The sequence below is a fragment of the Mastomys coucha genome, unplaced genomic scaffold (genome assembly GCF_008632895.1).
Source record: "Mastomys coucha isolate ucsf_1 unplaced genomic scaffold, UCSF_Mcou_1 pScaffold23, whole genome shotgun sequence".
Lineage (NCBI taxonomy): Eukaryota > Metazoa > Chordata > Mammalia > Rodentia > Muridae > Mastomys > Mastomys coucha.
Window position 1 is genome coordinate 46,971,804 of NW_022196906.1, and position 7,018 is coordinate 46,978,821.

Consider the following 7,018-nt stretch of genomic DNA (forward strand, 5'->3'; position numbering starts at 1 on the left):
GTAAAAGGGGATTTGTAGTCTAGCCATCTCTTGTAGCCATTAAAGGTTTCCAGTGGAGGGAGTGGGTTTCATTTGGTTGTTGTTAGCCAAGGAGGTCCTGTGGAGATCCCTAAATAACCCAGGTTGATGCTAGGACAGAGGGTTGCTCTCAGCAAGCTGACAGTGGTGTTCTGTTGCCGAGGACAACATCCACACAGCTTATTGAACATAGAGAGGTCCAGTGAATGCTTTCATAGAGTCTTCTTCCCTAACTTCTAATCTCTTTGGTAAGGGAAGGTACTCTGCAGGCTATCAAAAAAGAAACATGGACACCAACCCAGCCACAAAACCTTTGACCTGTGATATCTCCTTTGGGCAAGATGTGCTGAGTCAATGGTGGTGCAGAACTTACGAGAATAACCAACCAATGTCTGATTTAACTTGAGGTTCATTCCAGAAATGGAGACCATGTCTGACACTGCTTGGATGGCCAGGAATCTGAGACCAGATAGCCCAAAGAGCTAGGGTAGAACCGAACAAATACAATCAATGAAATGATATTCTGCTATACTCATAGATGGATGCCTTGTTCAGTCATCATCAGAGAGACTTCTCACAGCAGATGAGAGTACATGTGGAAACCCACAGCCATACATTATGTAAAGAGAGAATCTAAATTGGAGGTCTCCATTGAATCTCTCACCTTGGAGCTTGGGGAATCCACAGAAGATGGTGGCAGGAAGATTGCAGGAGTAAGAGGGGATGGGGACACCAGGAGAATATGGCCCACTAAACTAACTAAGCAGAGCACATATGGGCTCACAAGCATGGAGCCTGAAGCATCAAGCATGGGAGTCTGCAGGTGTCTGTATCAGGTCCTCTGCATATATGTTGTGGCTGTTAGCTTGTTTTTGTGGGACTTCTCTAACTGTAAGTAAGTATGTCTTTGACTCTTTTTTTCTTTTTCTTCTTTCTTTAAAGATTTATTAATTTATTTTATTTATATGAGTACATTGTAGCTATCTTCAGACACACCAGAAGAAGGCATTGGATCCCAATTACAGATGGTTGTGAGCCACCATATGATTGCTGGGAATTGAACTTAACCGCTGAGCCATCTCTTCAGCCCTTCCTTGATCTGATCTCGGGACTCTTCCTCCTGCTGGGTTGCCTTGTCCAGCCTCAGTATTAGAGCTTTGCCTTGTCTTATTGTATGTTGCTTTGTTGTGTTTGGTTGTTGTCTCTTGAAGTTCTGCTCTTTTCTTAAGGGAGATGGAGGCAGTGTGGATCTGGAGGAGGTAGCAAAGGAAACTGAGGAGTGGAGGGAAGGGAAACTATGGTCAGGATGTATTGTATGAGAGAAGAATCCATTTTTAAAAAATAATATGGAGTTCAATCATTTACCAGAACCAAGTAAAATCTGAAATCTGATTCTCTCTCTCTCTCTCTCTCTCTCTCTCTCTCTCTCTCTCTCTCTCTCTCTCTCTCTCTCTGCAGCTTAACAAATCAAGTTTGTTCAGGCTCATTCATTTACAAACTTTGGCTGACATCCAGCATCACCAGTATGAGATCATGGGTCCCAAGGAGCTCCTTATATCTATGGTCTGTGGTCTTCCACAGCTAACAATCAGCTTCCTGATGCATTACAACTGCCATTTCCACTCTGGTCATGTTACCATGGGGATCACATCAGAGTTCTTTGTAGGAACTAGCTGTAATGCTTTTGCTAATGGCTAATGACTTTCTCTCTCTCTCTCTCTCTCTCTCTCTCTCTCTCTCTCTCTCTCTCTCTCTCTCTCTCTCTCTCTCTCTAGCAGATAGATGAGAACATGGCAGTCTGCACTCCCAATGCATGATGGCTCCCATAGGCTGCCATCCCTTCCCAATCATGACACCTTGAACTGAACAAATCCTATTTTCTAGTAAGTTGCTTGCATCAAGTATTAGGTTGCAGTGAGAAGGTAGAAAGGAAGACCTATATGAAATAGCACACTTCAATCAGTCCTGAGGCTCCATGTTATACCTGATGATGATGATGATGATGATTGTTATTATTATTATTATTTACAAATTAAAAGCAACTTTAAAAAGAAAAGGGGGGATGAAAAAACCTTCTATGCTCAACTCAATCATCAGCTCTTTGAAAAGATGGTGTGCACAAAACCTCTCCAAGAGTCTGTTTCCTTGTCAGTACATGGATGGACTTAATCTGACTTGTTTTGCATTCAAAGCTGCCTTGGTTAGTATTTTGATGAGGTTTTATATTTCCAACTGGCAAATGTTTTTACCCCTATTAAATTATGGTGAGTAGGCACTGTCAGATAAAAAGCAAGCAAGACTAGAATTAATACATTGTACAGGTGATAGTCAAAAGAGATGCAAAGATGCAGCTTCAGATACTCAGTGAAAGGACACCGTAACCTGTGTATGAAGAGGCAAGAGAACACCAAGCAACAAATGTTGTGTGAGCTGCATGGTTGACTAGGATACATCTATTCCAAGCCAGAAAACAATGGGCCCAATAAGAAGGTCAAAGAGTGAGGAGCATGGAGGCAAAAATCAAATCCCAACAACTACTCCTCTAAACTCTTTAAACCTTGTGCCTGAGCCATGTACTCCAAAGCCACAATTGTCACTGAGGGAAATAAATGTATAATGGAATGTAGTTGTCCTTTTCTTAGAGGGGTTTCCAGTATCTAAACAGATAATGAAAAACATAATTTGTGTGTGTGTGTGTGTGTGTGTGTGTGTGTGTGTGTGTGTGTGTGTGAGGGGTGTGTCCAAGGCACAGGAGGTCTGTCTATGAGATACAGAAATCCTAGGGCTCATTTTGCATCACATTTCGTTGTTGTTCTGTTCAGAGCCTCAGTGTCATACCTCTGCAATCGCTCTCTAATCTCTCTGCTTGCGGCAGAGCTCTATTTTCTCAGAGCATAGAAGAAAACTTATTCATCACTTTTTACAGACATTTGCTGACTACCTATGGGAAGTCAAATATTATGGCAGGAATTTAATATAAAGATACGTTCATGGCTAATTAAAAAGCCAGATACCTTGATGCTAATTTTCTGATTCCATTCCAGTGCCTTGCTGCTAAACAACCCAAGAAGCTTTCTGCAGAGTTCTAAATACCGTGCTCCAGGCCTTGGATCCTTGGTAAAATGAAGAAGAATGGAGTTCTTGTGCCAGCTCTACCACTATCTTGCTTTGAGCCAAAGTTCACAAAACCGTTCAAGTTCTTGGCTTCCTTCTCTCCCTTATCCACAGGATGCTGGGAGGAGCCAATCAGTTAATTGCTGTGACGTCACTTTGAAATATGGTCTGACTGATGACAAGCCAGAACCCTGCAACTGCAAGATGGAGACTTCACTGGAATACAGGCTTCTAATTCAGGCAGGCTTCCTCAGCCACTAAGCTTCCATCAGCTGCAACTGCATCGTCTCTTCAAACCGTGTGAATTTAAAAGCTGGCACGGGCTCATCTGAAATTCACACACCGGAGCTCCAAACAGACAAGGACATTCTGAAATTGAAAATGCAGGAAGATGGCAGGTGGTGCTGCTCTCCATGAAAAATGAGTTTTAGAGAAACAGCCTTGCTCCTCCCAAAGATGCCTGGAGTTTGTGAGTGATTTGTAATGCTTTCACTGAAAAGCCCTCATCCTCATGAACACATTTTGAAGATAGAAATCAATCTTACAACATAACAGGGGAAGAAAATCTGTTAGAAAAAAATGAAGGGGAAAAAAATCCACCTTATTCAAGAACCCTTTATACTAAATAAATGAGTTCCAGACGAGGAAGGCCATATCCATATCTTCCCCTCATTCTTGCCATTTACTGGATAGACATAAGAAGGAAGATTGAAGAGAGGGACTGTTACCCAGCTCTACCAGCCATTCCATCTCAATAATTTAGAGGGGATGCCGTCAGAGAAAGACAATATTTGTCATTTCACCTCAGAAACTCCCTCACCTTATCTTTGGCATTTGATACTATGTCAGTGTTTATCTATAGTAGAAAATAACAAAAACTCCCCACAAAACAACAATGATACAATGGGCATCCTTATATAAAATGGTAGCTACTATCCTCTTGGGTATAATTGCAACCTCTAAATGAATACAGCAGTACATAGTGATTCAATTGAATTTCCAGGCCCAGTTGAACTGTGCCTCAGACTGAGACTAGAGAAGGAGAAACCATGAGGGACTCTAAAGGACACATCACAGAATGCATGACAACAAGAAGCTCGCCAATTTTAGGAACAAGTAAACTACCAACTGAGGTAGAGTTCAGGAAAAGGTGTGGGGAAAAGATGGAAGGGTCAGGGAAGAAGACAAGAGGTGGACTAGGGAGAAGGATTAGAAAGTATATCCCTGAAAACAGAAATCTAAAGTGAATGTCCACCAGCATGCGGAGAAGTCCCCTTTTCCAGATAGATGATTCTGGCCTCTTTCAGAGACCCTACCTACATACCTTAATAAGAATTGCACAATTGGTCTGAAGAACAGATGAGGTTGTGGGAAAGAAGTGTTGCCATCCACAGGTGATGTTGCTTTCCACCTGTCTCCAGAACCCTACCAACCTCATCTCCCAACTCTCCCGAGGAATCTTGTGGGCAGAAGATGGGGATTGGGATTAGCAGTGAATCACTTATCTGGCATGTGTAAGGTTTGGGGTTTGATCTTCAAACCTGGAAAACAGAAAACCAAACAATGAAGAATCGTGTGAACAAACTATTATTTTCCAGTGTCCCCCTGGCCCCTTCTCTATGTTGAGAACTTCTTTCCTAAAATACACAATCCAAGCACAGCTGGTTTTGGAGAAAGAAATTCTAAGAGTGCTCACAATTAGTCAATAAATAACCCAGTAAAAGCCAAGACAGCACTAGTCTAGAATGCCAGTGATGTATGGGCAGGAGTCTAAAAGTACTCACTGTCTTCCCCTGTACATCCAAAGGGCCAATACACAAAACAGAGACCATCTCAAGGAGAAGCCTAGCTATATCCTCTGGACACAATGACAGAAAGATGTTATGACTTGAGATGTCCTTAAAATACACAGCAAAGAAGGCTAATGGGGGCTGAACATGAAAGAACATGCTGAAAAACCATGCCATGATGAACTCAGAAAAATAAGAAACAGTGCAGAACCATGAATGAGTACAATGGAACTCACAGGCAAAAAAAAAATCTCACCTCAAAGCTCAGGAAGAGGTCCAAAACCTGACACAAGCACAGTGAATCTAAGATAATAATTACCCTGTCCCCTTTAAACCATTCATTCCAATTCTCTAGTAGGAGTCAAAAGCAAATTGAGGTGACTCAACTAGTAGGTCTTTATCTGATGGGTCAATGCCTAGGAAAAGAATTGAAGGCTTTGCCACATCCCATAACAGAAACCAGAGAGTAAGTTGTGTATTTCTATGTATGTGTGTGTAGATATACATGTGTACACACATATATAAGAAAATGTGCAATATTCTATCATACAACCCTTCCCATGTGCCTCTGCTGGTAATTTCAGTAAGAACACCAAATGGTTATTGGATGTGCCACCCACAAGCTTCCAAGTCAAGAGGTCATTTCAATATGGCATTATGAAAGGTAAGTTGAAAGAATTTGAGCTCCATCTCTGATACTAGTGAACTTTACATTTTAAAATTATTCCTCCCACAGTCAGCAAATATTCTTTAACTGTCCACAAGCCAAGAATAAATGTGGGAAAGAACTGAGATGGCTGAATAAGAAAATATGCTCCCTAGGAAGGACATCAGGAAAAGGGACAGTCCTCTATCCATATTAACAAGGACATGGGCTTAATTAGGACCCAGCCCAAAGCATAATGTAGGCAGTAAAAAATAAAAAGGAAAAGTCAGACCCAGGTTCAATGTCTGCGAAATGTTAATAGCAAAGAACAGCATCTCCTGACTCTGGTCTAAAGGCCTTATGACGTCAGTCCAAGTGCAACTGGTCAAAGTCCAAATTCCCAGCAGAAGAAACACAAGCTTTGGACCTTGCTCCAAAGTCCAGTTCCATCTGCACTCAGAGTCTGCTCCTTTCCTTGACTGCCATTGTCAATGCCTCATTTGAAGGCCTGGGATCAACAATAGATCAATGGGTAAACATCTATGCAACACACTTAGTATAATATATCAGTCACTCATGTTAGTTCCTGTTCTCATTTTTATACCAATTGTGAATACATGAAGGGAAGAAAGATAATGCTGATGATACATAAAGGAAAGATACTGAATTAAGAATTGTGATGTGGAGGGAGAATCCGCGTTGAAGAACAGAGCATTTAGCTCCTCTGTCAGAATGAATGGAAACCAGAAATTGGATGTTTATAACCAAGACAAGCAGAATTTCATCCAGCACTTCTCCCAAGTCAAGGAGCTGACTGAGGAGGAGCTGGGCACCCAGAAACAGGGGATGACCCAGAACCCGGCTCAAGGAGGTCCTAGAGTACAATGCCATAGGAGGCAAGTACAACCGGGGTCTGACTGTGGTACAAGCCTTCCAGGAGCTGGTGGAGCCAAGGAAACAGGATCCTGAGAGTCTGCAGCGGGCCCTGACTGTGGGCTGGTGTGTAGAACTGCTCCAGGCTTTCTTCCTTGTGTCAGATGACATCATGGACTCTTCTCTCACTCGCCGGGGTCAGATCTGCTGGTATCAGAAGCCAGGCATAGGCTTGGACGCCATCAACGATGCTCTGCTTCTGGAAGCCTCCATCTACTGCCTGCTGAAGTTCTACTGCAGGGAGCAGTCCTACTACCTCAACCTGCTGGAGCTCTTTCTGCAGAGTTCCTATCAAACTGAGATCGGACAGACTCTAGACCTCATCACAGCATCCCCAGGGCCATGTGGATCTCAGTAGATACACTGAAAAGAGATACAAATCTATTGTCAAATACAAGACTGCTTTCTACTCTTTCTACCTGCCTGTTGCGGCCGCCATGTTCATGGCAGGCATTGACGGGGAGAAGGAGCATGCCAATGCCCTGAAGATCCTCATGGAGATGGGCGAGTTCTTTCA

The 7,018-nt window shown here is 42.7% G+C and overlaps 1 long non-coding RNA gene and 1 pseudogene across 1 annotated transcript; one reads left to right on the top strand and one right to left on the bottom strand.

Annotated features, from left to right (window-relative positions):
- Window positions 1-1,094: 1,094 nt before the first annotated feature.
- Window positions 1,095-4,667, bottom strand: LOC116073487. The gene is made up of 3 exons (XR_004111826.1): window positions 4,457-4,667; window positions 3,033-3,501; window positions 1,095-1,290 (listed from the first exon to the last, which is right to left on the bottom strand). It is a non-coding gene; the product is annotated as an uncharacterized LOC116073487 (long non-coding RNA).
- A 1,633-nt stretch (window positions 4,668-6,300) lies between these two features.
- The window catches only part of LOC116073616, a 1,240-nt pseudogene continuing 522 nt past the window's right edge, over window positions 6,301-7,018 (top strand).